The following is a 16,437-nucleotide window of genomic DNA, read 5'->3' as shown; positions in this document are numbered from 1 at the left end:
GGGCACATGAATGCTCAACAGAAAATGTGCAATGCAGAAGTTCTGACGCTATTTTACTAGAATTTTAGCTTAAGCATACTGATGTAGTTTATGAGACTTTAGAAAAGTCTTTGGAAAGCTCTGCCCAGAGCCACTGAACATAAATGCTTGTGTTAACAATCTGAGTATAGTTTGTCAGGAGTAAACTGAACTTCATCTGTAAAATTGGTGGAGTGCCCCTTTAATTGCCAAATATAAATAGAGTATAGATAGAGATTTTGTTAATGTGAAGTTCAGTAAATAGCTAAACTTACATCAACTAGGGCTCGACCAATTTCTTCTTTTGTTTTCTTGCCTGCACTCTGCCTTTTTTCCCCTCATTTGTCTTCTCCATCTTCACCCCCTTTCTCTGGACCTCTCTCTCTCTCTCTCTCTCTCTCTCTCTCTCTCTCTCTCTCTCTCTCTCTCTCTCTGTCTCTCTCCCTCTTTCTCTCTCTCTCTCTCTCACCACCCACTTCCCCTCCTCTCTTCTCCTCCACTCTCATCTTTTTTCCTTAAAGTGCTCCTCCATCCTCTTCTCCTCCTGCCTCTTCCCTCCTTCATTTATAAGCTTCGCACTGCAAGTCTGCAAGATACTGAGCAGATCAATGCCTATAGATTGGCTCATTGGAAGCCATTAGTTATGGCTTTTTATAAGGCTACTCATTATTGTGTTTAATCTTGCAGAAAATTAAATTTAGAGTTGTGTACAGTGTTTTGGTTAAAAATTGTTGATTTTTTCCACCTCTCACTCACTTACCAGCTGCTATTTTTCCTCGCTTTTTTTCATTTATTACCGTGGTGTGTGTGTGTGTGCGCATGTGTGTGTGTCACACAAACATGCCACTAAAACTGAATGACAACCTGCTGAAAGTACCAACACCCACAGATACACACACAGAGGTGCATTAGTGCCACTGTTAATAAACCATCATGCACCCTGGTCATCCCTTAAAGAAAACTGCCCATACAACAACATGGCTTGGCCACAGTACTGCACACGTACTGCAGTTTTTCCTCAGTGTTGGCAGATTCCTCTGTTGTCAGTGTGTCTGTATTCAGTGAATTTAATAACTTAAAAGTGATGGTGGTGTCGAGGGGGGGGGGGGGGCTTTTTGCCCTTTACTTTTGGTTTCTTTTGCATTTTCTCCTTCCCCCTCTCTTCTCTCATTTCGTCTCTTTCCCCCCCAGCCCCCATTCTTTTAACCGTCTCCTTCTCTGCCGTCACTCTGTCCCTAAGTGTTTCCCTCCCTGTCCCTTTTCCAATTCTCCCATCCCTCACTTTACCCTCTTTAACCCCACTACCTCCTCCCCCCACCTGCCTCCCTATTCTTAAGGTCCTTCTCTGAGTCCTCTCCTTCACTTTCCCCCCTTTCCTTTTCTTCTGTCCTCAACATCCCTCCTGTCTTCTGTCACTTTCAACAGCCCTCATCCTCTTGTTTTCCCGTCCCGAGTCCCTCTCTGCTCCCCCACACCCACATCCCCTCTAACTAAACAATAGATGCCTTGAGCTCTGAGAGATTTCCATCCCACCCTAACACCATCAACACTACCCACCCTCCTCCTCTCCCACCCCATGGTGATATGCAGAGTAGGGCAGCAGCCTTCTTTTGTTTAGCTTAGCGCAAATGAAAATTGCTAATCAATTTTTACCCCCTCTTATTTCATGGCGTGTAGTTCCTGCCCCTCCCCTACCAGCTGTCATTGTGTGGTTGTAGCGCCGGGCTGAAAGCTTCATTAGCAGGAGGACAGCATGTTTTGCCCCTCAGCACTGTATTCATGGAATTACTGAAGATAGATGGGAAATTGCTGAGTGTTACTTATAGAACTAGCACAAATAGATACTTCCTTTTGTCTCATGATCATATTTTCAGTCGAAAAGGAAAGTACAAAAATGTTGATTCAATGACAGCATTAACTCAGAGGTTATTCACTCTGAGCTACCACAACTACACCACCACCATCACCATCAGGGTGGCATGAAGAGTAGTTCCTTTCGATCATTTGCATACTGTCGCCATGTTGTATCACACTAGCAGATTGTTCTAGCATGTTCTTATATGCATATTTTGGTTTATTCCGCTGCGTGTGTGCTGTGTATACCTTATGTTCTCACTTCAGCAACATCAGAGTCCCATTTGCATTGCCTGATTCTGATAATGTTATGCTGTGTGTCAAGACTGGGTGTAATACTGTAGCCTATGTACTGTATAATAGCATGTAAGTGATATACATGAGACCTAAACATGACTATCTATACTGCTTTTTTAGCAGTTTTAGCTCACTTCTCTCCTCATTTCACTCTGTCATTCCCCCCTTTATCATTCTCTTTTTTTCCCCTCACCCTCTGTGCTGCCTGCAGAGTGCTGAACAGTGAAGCAGCAAAAATGTAAAAATATCCAGAAAATGAAAGCGCTTTTCTGCTGCAGGAAGAGTGAGGCCTTGCCCAGCAGAAATTGCTAGTGTGTGTGTATCATTGCTATACGCAAACTTTGCAGCCATGGCAGGGGACGCGTCCAGTCTTGTAATCTGCCTCCACTGAAGTTTATTTCATTTTTCCCAAGGGTGGAAATTGGCAACATCTACAGAGTTAGACAAAGGTGACCTTGTTTTCCTAGTGGAATATATAAATCCCTGTAGGGCAGGAGGACCTACGCGACCGTGACCAAAAGGAGCAAAACATAATGTAAGGGGCACTCTTGGGAAGAAAATGGGCACACCTTGCCTCTTGCCAAACAACAACTTATGACGCTAATTAGCCCATGTTTGCAATGTGTCTAAAACAATATATCACACTCTAAAAGGAGCACTGTCTGCCCTGTTTACAGGTTTTCAGTGCAGGCTACTAACCTCATAGCATGTTCGCTGAAATTTCAGCTACTGCAATAAACAGTCCCTTTAATTTATCTCTTGACACTCATAACTTACCATTCAAAGGCTGACATTTCATCCAGTCCATTAGGTTATTAAGGAAGCATGTTTCTTGAATAATGATGATGTTTCCATGTAAATATGCTCATTATTAACACTCATTTAATTAACATAATAATTCAGGGAAGCCATGACAAAATGAAAAAAATAGAAGAGAAAAAGTCTTCTTGGCCAGTGATGACCGACCACTTTGAGCAGGGCGGGTGTTTGCCTCCTCAGCATCAGAGTAGGTAAGAAAGATGCAGCTGATGCAGGCATAAAGTGCAGAGGTCAGAGGTCACGGAATGGCCAGTGGTAATGGGATGGAATAAGAGAGAGAGAAAGAAATGATACTGCTCGGATACAGCTCTCCTTTCTTCTCATTCCTCTCTTTCCTCTCCTTCCACGTAGTCAGCGACCAAACCACCTGCCTTTTGATCCAAACAAAACTTGTGAGAAAAGAGAGTACAGCAAACTGTCTAACCTTTCATACTTAGAGTTGTGTATATACAGTATTTGTGTGTGTGTGTGTGTGTGTGTGTGTGTGTGTGTGTGCGCGTGAGCATTCTGCCCTAGTTTTACCTGAGTGTCCATTAGAAATAGACAACAGAGTCAGTGAAGCAATGAATTCTGGGTCCTCATTGTTGATTATGACATAATTTTACCTTAAAATTTCAGTGCTGATTTTTGGGACACTGCGACCCCAGTAGCAGAGTTGAATTGTCCAATACAAGCATCATAAATATAAACTCACTTTAGCTTTTAAAGACTTATGGGTATACTAAAACAAAAGTCATGGCAACAATAATTTCTGTTCATTTCTGTTAATTAAATTAAACAGCTAACTAATCAGATTGCTCATTCAGTTCCTCGTGAGCTCCAATATAAAAACTTTCCTAGCAGATTTGCCACGTATCCAAGGTCATAACGTAATTGTCATCATTACCCTTTTGTGATTATTCCCAACACTAGCAAAACAAGACTCAATTGTTAGAACAACAGTGCTTGAGCTTTCGGGAGTTCAGTGTTAAAAGCAGTTTGACTGCTGAGGAAATCCAACTATTGACCTTTGACCTCAGCAACTAATTTATACTCCAGCTCAACATTTTATATAACATCATCCCAAGATGCTATTTTTTTATAGACTTTTAGGATAAGGTCAAAGACACATAACTTTTAAACAAACTGTATACATATTTTTAGAGACTATGAAGCAGACTTTTGATCCATCACTGTGATTTTAACCACCTTAATTTCTATATGTATATCACTGTATCTCTCTCTCTCTCTCTCTCTCTCTCTCTCTCTCTCTCTCTCTCTCTCTCTCTCTCTCTCTCTCTCCACCATCTTGTTCTTGACCCTAAGTGTTGGTGTCAGGATTTTCCTCCCTCTCGCTCTGCTTGTTGATTATAGTTTTCCATCCCCCTTTATTAATAGCCCACGCAACTGTTTGTCACCCTACTTTATGGTTTCTAGTTGCCTCTTGGGTGCTATTTATAACACCAGTGAGTATAAATGTATTGATACTTTCAGTCTGGTGTTAAGAAGACGTGACACTCTTAAATTCAATCAGACCCTCTTTTAAATGTCTCCTGGTCAAAGTGGCTGTCTGGTGTATGCTTGTGCTAATGTGTGTAAGTCTCATGTACCAGCAGTAGTAAGTTCACTGAAACCAAATCATACCCACCAAGTATTGACATATACATACAAGTGTTAAGTACAGGTCTGACATTGAACATAAATGGGTAGAATGGTCATTAAGTTCTGAGGTCAACAAGCCTGAATGACAATGTTTATTTTAGAAGTGGCGAATTTTGATCTAGATACAATTAAAACACAAAACAAAAGCGTGGAGATCAAGGATTATTAATTTGTCCACCTTCTTACACATCGAACCAATGTACTTCTATAATGGTGATAGTTTGCATATTTCTGGTAAATAATTTTGAAAACTAGTATAACACTCAAATTCAAGCAAGGTATTTAATTGCATTCCTGCCATTGATGCACTCTTAAAAATCAACCTCTTATATGTACCAAGTTTATCATTGCCCACTTATGAATCAGTGAGGTGAAATTAAAAGTGTTGAGTTCGCAGTTAGAATCTCCTTCCCATGTACAACCACCTTAGTTAGTGCTTGATCAAAATTCTGTATAGTTGAAAGCAAGACCTGCTTAAAAATCTAATTTTGTGCAGAAAATATTAAGTGAGATAAATGGTGATGTGAGAGCAGGTGACGTACACAGTTCTCTCTCTCTTTCTGGTATATTGGTCCAGCATGTTGTGGATATGTTTATATCAATAAAATTAATGTTTTGTGTGTGCAGGGTAGTGAGCATTGGCAAGTGAGAATGAGTGTGTGAGGGTTAATTGTTTGTGTTAGAGTGTGTGCACGCTGCAGTGTGGTTCGAGCCCAGTGGAAAAGCAGGAAGAGTTGCTAATCCGTGTGGCTGGCCGAGCAGAAAGGCCATTCATATTTATAGCTGACTGAATCACATTCTGTCATACAGATGCCCAATGCTGCGACTGGTAAGAAGAATAACTCCAGAACAAGATAGAAATATGGGTGTAAAGGAAAACTCGGATCACGGCCATATCTAATTAAGCAGTTTTGCCACAGTTACTTTGAAAAAGTAATCCGACTACTGACTACTGACTACTCCTTTAAAAAGTAACTTAGTTAAGTTACTGACTACTTGATTTTAAAAGTAACTAAGTTAGATTACAAGTTACTTTATTAGTTACATTCAACAGCTGCCGACTACCGATTTTGCCAATACTCACTTTATTGAAGTGCTTTTTTTTAACAGTAACATCAACAATGTATCCACTGACATTTTAAGTTGCACTTGAAAACTATTTCCTGAATGAAAATACATGTTTTTAGACAGTCTTTCTTGACTTCACTTAACTTCAATAATTCTTTTGCATATTGTAATGGCAGTAACATCATGAATTAACATTTTATGAATATTGAACCAGCATTAGAGCAGCAAGGAGTGTTTTTTTTATGGAACAAAGGATGAACACAGTCCTCAAGTATGAGCGGCGTGATGATGAAGGGAGGGGCCAGCAAGCAGCGAGACATTTCTCCACTAAACACTCTCAAGAGAGACTCCGCTCGCATTTCAGCACAGACTGAGTTAGCAGGAGCTCCGTGAAATCGAGAACTCGTCTTGTTTATTTACACGCTGCGCCTTTTCACCGTCACCGGGCGGGACCTGCTCGTTTAATGTGGTTGTGCCATGCTGTGACTCTAAATGTTTTTTCAAGTTTGACGTTGTATTCTTGGAAGTAGACAACACTTTGTTGTTAACACATAGTGTACAACGAACCTTTATGTTGCCATCTTTTGCTGAGATGAAGTCGAAATAATGCTTGTATTTCCAGCTGGAAAATGCTTATCTTTCCCCCTCCATTGTTTACGTTTCTGCCGGTATAGCCGACTACACGCGACTGTCCGTGAAGGTGTCGGCTAACATACGTTACCCCCGAGACGCACGAAGAAAGCAAATCTTTTTTTTTACTGACAAAAATAGTAACGCACCGTGTATTTGGATAAGTAACTTTAATCTGACTACTGGTTTGGCAATAGTAGCGCGTTAGACTACTCGTTACTGAAAAAAGTAGTCCGACTACAGTAACGCGTTACTAAGTAGTGCGTTAGTGGCATCACTGCTAATAAGTCACCGGTTGATACAGATGACATCATAACTGAAAAGTAGGAAAACTAGAACAAATATGGTTAAACCAGCATGATAATCATCATCATTATGATAACCAAGTCATCCGATTGAAATTTTATGTAGACTTCATCAAAGCCAATATTTACTTTAAACACTAACTATATACAGAGCGATGTAGTGGTTTCTTCTCCAATCACAGCAAGAGTGGCCAGTGTTTGAAATTGAGTTTGGGTCGGCATTCTGGAGTTTTTTTGTGGAGTGTGCATGTTCTCTGAGTCAGCTTGGGTTTTCTCCTGGTGCTCAGGCTTCCTCACGGTCCCATAGTCCAAAGACATGGAGGAAAGGTTTATTGGTGACTCTAAATTGCCCGTAGGTTTGAATCTCTACGTGTCAGCCCTGTGATAGACTGGTGACTTGTCCAGAGTGTACTCTGCTTTTGCCCAATGTCAGCTGGGATCAGCTCCAGCTCCCTCACAACCCTGTGTAGAATAAGTAGATACAGATAATGGATGGATGTGTTGGGACCTAACCGTTAGGACTACAGAATGCAGCCTACAAAGCCTACTCAATGCGGCCAGACAATGGGACAAAGGAGATAAAAAACTACAACCACCATTTTAGTGTCACCTCCACCTGGTCACGAGATCTGATGTCACACAGCTGGCGCTCCATTGGCTGCGAACTGCATGGGACTCCAGGGGGTCCCCCGGACCAGCCGTAAGCTATAAATCCCGCGGCCACCAGAGAAACTTTCTCTCTCCAAAGTAACTCGGTTACGCCAGGAGGTGAAGATCACATCTACAGCGCTTCCCTTTGTCCTAGTCTTTCCCCCAAACTCGCTGGACGAGCAACAGACTGTTTTCCCCTCTTTTTTCTCTACTCGTTTCATTTTTCTTTTGTTTATCATTTTTGGATCCCGAGGAGACCACCGCGACAGCGCGACTCTCCCGTTCCCCGCGGTAAGAAGAAACTTTCTTCGTCCCAGCTGCCAGCAGAACGGATAACTCGACCCGTCTTTGTCTGAAATCAGCTGACTAAATCGCCGAGCCACGCGATTGTTCCTGCAGAAGGAAGAAATACTAACTGTTTTCTTCAACTAATTGGATCCGGCGCTGAGTTAAGTTCTGATCGCGGATCGCCGAGTCCGTTTTGTTCATGTGCTGCTGTATGTGAATGCTGATCGTGTACCCACGCAGCTGGGTTGATTTCTGTAACAGTGTTTCCGACTAACCTCCGCCATATTCGTGAGCTCAGAAAGCCTCTACTATCAGTTAAAAGACCGGTCTCGCGGAATAAACGCCAGTTCATTCACGCGAGCCCGTGTGATAGCGGCACGCTTTCTATCCCTCCGAATATCGCTTGCGCATCCTCTCTCTCTTTGTTTGTGTCCCGCTAACACACACACACACACACACATACACGCCGCACACACGTGTCCTAAACCAGCTGTTCCCGGCGGACGCTAGGGACATAGCTACATCTGGTGGCTACATACGGCCATCTCTCTCTCTCTCCCTCTCTCGCTACTCCATCGAACCTCAGTGGCTCCGCCCCTGAACGCTGCGAGGAATAGCTCCACCTCTCTCTCTCTCTCTCGCTACCCCATCGAACCTCAGTGGCTCCGCCCCTGAACGCTGCGAGGAATAACTCCATCTGGTGGCCGCCCATAGCCATCTCTCCCTCTCTCTCTCTCTCTCTCTCTCGACACGCACGCACGCACACACACGCACACGCACATGCACGCACACACATACGCACACACACACTCCACGTGTGTCTCTCCCTTTGTTTAAGCTTAGCTTTGTGTGTTAGGTAGTTAGGTAATAAGGCTTTGTTAATTGCAGTGTTATTGATTGTGATCATTATTACTGATTTTAATAAATCTTATTATATTATAACTAGCGTCTCTTGTGCTTGTTGTGTATATGTCACTGGATAACAGCAGGTTGTGAAGGCTAGTGCTTGAATTTCACGCCTTTTTAATTGTTCGATTGGTTTTGTACTCCTATGCCAATGATCACGATGATTGGCATGTAAGTATAAAACCTTCATATTGAGACTGAATACAGTTTTAGGTTATCTTTTCCCTGATCCCAGGGTGGTGCCCCGTTTATTCATGATTATATCATGATAATATATTAAATATAATTATTAATACCGATAATCATATTGATATTGATAGTTAACTGTTGATAACCAAATCTGCTCCTGCTACAACCCCAACAGATGTATACAGTGAATAGTGGCTTTGTAGGAACATGAGTTGGACGCGGGTCACACTCAGGCCGATGTTCTCCAAATGAATTTGAATTTGTGTTTATTGACACTGCACCATTGACAGTCACCCCAGAAAGGTTAAGGGCTATTTTTAACCTGTCATTTTTAACAGTCATCCAGAGGTAAGACAGGAATAACTAGATCTGGACAGCAATAGAGGGTCCAAAAGTGAACAGAGGCTGTGACTGGTTATTTATAGTGTCTTGGGTCACATTCTGTCATACACATGTCGATTCCATCAGAAATCCAGAGAGAAAAAGGAGAAATATGAATTAACAGGTAAAAATACAAGCCTATATGACCTTAAATGTTATTAAAGCAAATGCAAATCTTGCATTTGATTGTTGGTTAACTTCTGGATTAAGTTTCCGTGTGTGTGTGTGTGTCTGTGTGTGTGTATGTGTGTCTATGAGTCTGCCATGATATTAGTCAGATGAGGTATTTTTGGAGAACAGACTGTTCTCTCTTTGTGTGACTCAGTTGCCGTTCCATTTTCATGAATCATATCACTGACCGAGATATGCCATTGCTTCTGCAGCACATCAAGGTACAAAGACAAATACACACATACATAAAAAACGAACTCGATGTGGACTAGGGCTGAGCGATATGGCCTAATAATATTGCAATATTTTTAGGTTGTATCGTGATGCATGATATTTATCACAATATTTTACCTTATTATATCACAGCTAAGGGACGTTGTTCGACCCGAATGCAAATCACAACACAACAGCCTGTCATGTTGAGCAGACACCATTGTAAGTTTATATGTAGCCTACAGAAGGCAACACACGTGTAACTTCCTATTTGTTACACGTACTCTGCAGTTTCTAAATCTGCATAAAATGTAATGTGTGTCTGTGCATAGGAGTCCTAGTTTCAAAGCTATCCTTAATTAGCTAGAAGAGACCACCATCAGCATCAAAACTGACAGACAAAGAGGGTCCAGTGGAATAAATTACGCTTACGCACACGCACACACACACACACACACACACACACACACACACACCAGCCATCACTACTCCCACAAAGAGACATCAAGCAATGATGTAAAAGAAAGCAATAAAGATGTGATGATGATGATGTGACAAATGATCAGTTTGTAAAATAATTGATACTTCATTTACATTATTAAATTGTGTAAATGGGTTAATAAAATGTGCCGAGCTAAGCAGTTGGTAAGGACTAAACACAGTAACAATACCCCGGAAGAACAATAAAGGGATTCAATCATACCATGTTTGTCAAAGTTAATTCATGCGATTGACGGTAATAAGGGTTACACGTTGGCAAAAAAAAACAGTAAGCCACAGAGACTGGTTAAGACTGGATATCTATCACACTGTATTTGACAAATGCGATTTACATCAATAAAAGGCAGTAAGTCAAGAGGTTCAAGAGGATAACTGATACAATACTCCAGAGAAAGAATCAAACATCGCATCAGTTTGTATTCATCTGTCAGCGGCGTCGGCAGGGCCTCTAGAGAGAAGGAAACACACATTCACATATAAACAGATGCAGTTCCAATGCATACAGAAAGCACACACACACACACACATACACACACACACACACACACACACATACCAATGCCGATAAATGGAGTATAAATATACAGCATACAAACTCCCTCAGACAAGACCCATACACCATATGTGCAGTTATAGTCCACATGTACAATTATTTTATGTGAACAATATATATGTGTGTGTGTGTGTGTCCCTACTCCCTCCCTTGAGCACTCTCACCTTCTCAACCTGTCTCAACCTTTCCACCTTTGCACATTCCCCTCCTGACTAAAACTAGGTCTCCCTCTTCTTTCTTTTCCCCTCTCTCTCCTATTACTCTGTCTCCTGCTCTGGTTCCTTTTGTTATATAGATATTCTCTCTCTTCCTCTGCGTGGCGATACCCCCCTCACAGTACCCCCAGTGACCCTGTCCATGACCACTGACCTCAGGGGTAAATGCAAGGTCCCACCTCACCAGGAAATAAAGACATTAGCTTCCTCCCGCTGTCTGACCCCGCTCACCTCCCTCGTCTTCCCTCACCCCTTCCTCTATATGCCTCTCCCTAAATCCCCTTTGTACCACCTCCTGTTCTGTTTTCTTTATCCTCCCTTCAGCCACCTCTCTCAACACTGTTTACTTATTTTGACTCCTGTACTCTTCTTTTACTTGTCCCATCATCTTCTGCCACACAAGAATATTTATTTTATAATTCTGCTGTTTCTATTTCATTTTCTACATCCAAAATTAAACAAGACAGGTGCTGAATTCAGGCACTTCATTCATCATTAATGTGGGTTGTAATGTTAAAAACCACACAAATGGAACCTTGGCAATTTGAGCCAAACTATGCATTTTTATATTTAATATTCAATGTTATTTTATATGGAGCATATAGGTGTTTTTGTATCCGTATGAGATGAGATAGATAGGTTGTGCTGACTAATTGTTATTTGGTCGTTATTGTATGTATCACACCCCTCTGACCAACAAGACATTCTCACACAACCAGTGTTTTATTGTGTTTAAATTGAGTGTGCTGGGATCATCCACAATTTCTTTGACAGCAGCTTCCATGACATACAGATGCTCGAATCGAAGCCTCCACACGCATAGACTTGCTTCCAAAACTGGATGAATTTTGTGTTCTCTCCTGAGAATCCCTCTCACACTTCCATAAACTGCTCCTTTTTAATGACTTTATTGGCATGACTCAGCTCGAAGCAGTGTTGCTGAATCAGGCCTCAAATTATCCACTATGGAGCATATACGGGAGAATCATATTAACCTTTGGATGTGTGTGTGTTTTCCCTCTGTTGTTTATTGTTGAACTGGATTCTTGGCTTTCCCTCGAGAGACACCCCTTCTGCACTGTGACGCTCCTCTTTTTTTTAGTACATGTTCCCTGCACTTCTTCTCGTCTTACTGAAGAAAAGGTTTAATGTCAAATTCCACACCATCCTCTATAAGCAGATGTCTTGGTTGACGAATTAGCTTGGATATTATCATTTTTATTTTATTATGAGTAGTCAAAATCAAATGACTAATGTAATGACTTATCTGTCTCTATAATATTATTACAAGAGAGATAAGATCCTCAGTTTTCTGACTTCTAACTCAAGGAACAACTTGTTCATGTCTCAATATCTACACTAAACTGTCGAAGATAATAAGGGTGACATATACAGATTCTGTTTAACAACAGTTCTCTGCTTTAATGGCTGTATGTAGTCTGCACATCTAGCACCTTCAGCTAGCTAACAATAAACTCTAAATGAGTTGGAAAGGAAGCCAAAATATTCCCCTGAAATACACTTTGAAAAGGAAAAGTGTTTGCCTACAGTTTTGTGAGGAGGCTCGTGTTTGTGTGGTTGGGGGTATATCTTTATCTCCTTGTGTCTGCTCGTGTATGAGCTACCATGGTTTTATGCCTCTTTGCCTGTGAGTCTGCATCATTAGTGTGGCGGTTTTTCATCCACAGAGTGAAAAAGAAAAGTGTTCCCATGAGATTACTCTCCTTCTCTCCCTCACTTCCTTGTTTCCAGGAGAAGGGGAGAGGGAGAAAACATTTGTCTGGTGCTGTTCACAGCGGTAATACAAGTCAAGCATGTCACCTGCATGTAGCGCTTTGCTTTATGCATATTCATAACTCTTTTTTTCTCCCATCTCAGGATATAGAGTACAAACAGACAGAAAACAGTGTACATACCTCATCTTCTGCTCCTCTGTACTGTAAATCCCGCTCACTTGCCTCAAAGATGCTTGTTTGAACTTTACAGAAAGTAGGAAATATTTACTTTTGCTGCTGTGGGAAAGAAAGTAAACGCTGCGCAGTGAGTGAAAAGAGGAAAAATATAGTCAAGCAAAAAAAATAAAGAAGCTTTACTTTTCTTATTGCCGGAATGGTCACAGCTTATTGTTCAAACAATGACATAGAGTAGCTTTGATGTTGCAAGAGATAGATAGAGAGAGAGAGAGAGAGAGAGAGAGAGAGAGAGAGAGAGAGAGAGAGAGAGAGCATCAAAAAGTGCATAGTCCTAGTCTCACTGAAACGCATCTCCCACTCAAGTGCATAAACAGAAGGTAGTTTAGCTCTGCTCCCCCTCAGTCATATCTTTTGATGCATCTAGTAAGCCTAATGCTGTGACCATTTTGCTCTTGGCCTATTGTCTTTGCAAAGTTACAAACAGACACTGTGCATTCTGGTAGCCATGAAACCCCAAACTTTCTTTCTTTTTTCTTGCTTTCAGCAAAAGTTGCAGTCCCGTTTTTGGTGCATCTTAATGTACGTGTTTCTTGCCCAGGAAGTGTAAAGCCCAGAAGACATGTCAGCTGAAATATATTATATTATTATAAATTATAAATATATATTATTGTCAAGAGAGCTCAGTAGGTATTGGACACTTTCATATCTTTATTCTGTAGTTTGCCAAAAGTGTTAACGGTATACCAAGAAAGCACTAAGTGTTACTCCTTAAATAGCTGTATTTATGCCAGTGTCTGAGAAGATCCTCAGTCATCCAGGACATGGGTAATCCTTGAAAACGTTATCGTAGGTAACTGTGCTTGATCTAGGCTTTAAAGGCTCTCTCGCCTTTCTTCCGAGAGTCTTCTTCAGTTCTATTTCGACAAGTCTCAGCTTTTTAACATCCAATCTCATTTCACAATTAAACAAATTGACAGAAAACCATTAATTGTCTTTGTATGCCCACCGAATACTATGGAAGCCTATTCATTAAATTGTGGTCATAATATAACCTATCCAAATCATCTCACAGGAGTTTTTTTTAACCCATAAACCACCTATCTAATTATCACATATTAACCTACTGCTTAATGATCAGGTACTTAATTATAACTTATTTTATAACTTATTTTAACTTTTAGGTAAGTACCAGTTAGGCCTAATGGACTTTAATTGTATTGTTTTACTTCTACATTTGTGAAACCGGAATGCATTACATCAGCGTGTGTGGTCAGAGAGGCCATCACTTGTCTAGGCCACGGAGGGAAGCGCAGGTGAAGCTGATAAAAAACCGGAAGATAACAACGTCCTGAGAAGTGAAAGTGAACCGCGAGCGATGTCTCAATTTATATCAGCTAAATTTAACTTTTGTGTGCAAAACACACTGCTTAGCTAGTAGCGACACACGGCGAACACCGGAAACGTTGGTGGGAAAACAAAACTCGGTCGTGGAAGACCATGATGTCCGGTGGTAAAAACGTCACGTTGTTAATTAACACTTTCGCCGTCTCAAATGACAGCGCTCTGCAGATACCAGCAGACGGTAAGTCAAATACGACCTTTTAACTCGTTGGCTTGGCGTAATTTATTGTTTTATTTTTTAAACTCCTTTTTTGGAAACGCCTCGGCGGGCAAAGTAGCTCGCTGCAGTTGTTGATGTGGCCATCTTGCTTCAATGCAATGTGCCATGGTGAATGTAGCTGTTTGTCATAAAACGCTGTCTACACAGGCCGTCAGCACCATGGACAGGGCCCGCCTGGCCTTTTACTCTGGCTGCTGACTGGTTGTCATCTAATCTGCTAGTTTGTTGGAGGCATTTCTTCATCCTTGCTCACCATACCCCTGCTTTTAAGTTTGTGCTGCATAATGGATAATTCGCTTTTCCCGAGTCTCTGTAAGCTACGTAGGCTATTAAAAGGGGTATTAGGAGGGTGTGCAAGTTATCGATTCAATGTCAATGTGTGTTGTTATGTTGCTCTGCTGATTGGTGTGTAATAACTGAGAGGGTAGGAAGCTTTGTAATACTGTGGCCCACTTTATTTTTTGTAGGAGAGGTGTGATTCAAGCATCTGATGTAAAACTGAGCGAATGTCATCCTGTGATTACATGTGGTTTGTGCGTGTGTGACTTTAAATCTTGAAAGCAATAAAGCTTATCTGCAAGGACATGTATCCCGTATCCTTGCAGGTACATCCTTTTTTTCAAAGGAGGTCTCTCGCTCTACTTCCTCGCGTTTTCCCACGACACCGCTCCCTATTCTCCATTAATTCAGTTCATTCCAGCACCTAAATATTATATACTGTATACAATTAATTACTGTATAATTTATTTATAAATAGATCATACATCAGTAAAACTAGTGGAGAAAATCCACTGCCCAAAGGATCACATCACAGGGCAATAGAAACCTTTGGAAAACACACAGACACACACACACAGAGAGAGAGAGAGAGAGAGAGAGAGAGAGAGAGAGAGAGAGAGAGAGAGAGAGAGAGAGAGAGAAGGGGTATGGTGAGGTCAAATTGCAGGGGAGTTTTTTGTAGCTGTGTCTATGATTGGTTTACAACAGATGGGCCTACTGTGACCCACAGGCAAATACATGTAGCCCCCTCACAACACACACACACACACACAAATATCCACAAATATAATGATAAGAAATTATGCTGATCACGGAAACTTAGTATTCTGGTTAAAAGTAGGTTGTGTTTTGTTGCTGCTGTTTAGAATGTCTGCATGAAGTGTCTTCACTGTCGTGCCAAATTAAAAGCCCTTGCAGAGTTGTGTAATTGCGACATATAAATAATGTACCTAGCAAAATGTACCAAGCGGAAACCCAGTATGAGTAAATCTGCCGGGCCTGATTACGTCCCTGGTCCTGTACTAAGAACAAGTGCCAACGAGCTAACTGATGTCTTCGCCGACACAATGTTCTTCGTTGATTTCCCACTCAGCATTCAACAAAATCTTCCACATGAAACTGATGAAGTTAGCACTTGAGTGCCACAATCCTCACTAACAGACCCCAGACAGTGTGATTGACAGCCACACCTCCTCCACTCCGGACTAAAACCGCCCAGAGCATCATTTGTAACTAGAGCCCTACCGGTGTATCAGTCAGCCTATCGCAGATATGTCGGTATCGAGTCCACTGGTTGTTATGTGCAGATATGAAACATACATTTTTAAAGAACTAAATGCCAGAATAATTACGAGATGGTGTCATTACATAGTTAGGCAAGTAGAGTGCACTTTTATTCACAATAACCACCCAACCTTATATAATTTTATAAAAAAAACTGAGGAGCAGAGCACTGTACCTACAGCTGGAGTCAAGCCACCTCACTAATTACTGATAACTAATTAATAAAATTTTGAGACCTTTACAGCAAACTTAAAAAACTACTCAGTCCAGCATTGGGCTTTAGGCAGGCATGAAGAGAAATGTGGGCTGTCCCTATCGCTACAATACCGGGGGTGACGCGCTAATTACCACAAGCTTAAGCCTATGGCATTTAATGCTGCGAAATGAGCCTAGCGGCTACCGGACTTTCCCTTACTCATAGATCTTCTACTCTTACTTGGTTTTATGCCACTGTGTCTCCCAACAAAATACCACGTTTGAATTTCAGAGCCCAAAGGATATTAACAGACATTACCAAACCCCACACAGCCTGTCCACCCTGCTGCCGTCTGGCTAGAGATAGACTTAAGATCAGACTCATCCTCCAGTTTTTTTTTGTTTTTTTGTGTGTGTGTGACTACAAACTGCATTTCTGTGTGCA

Source organism: Eutrigla gurnardus (genome assembly GCF_963514095.1).
Source record: "Eutrigla gurnardus genome assembly, chromosome: 1".
NCBI classification, from domain to species: domain Eukaryota; kingdom Metazoa; phylum Chordata; class Actinopteri; order Perciformes; family Triglidae; genus Eutrigla; species Eutrigla gurnardus.
Note: the sequence above shows the minus strand (reverse complement) of the source record.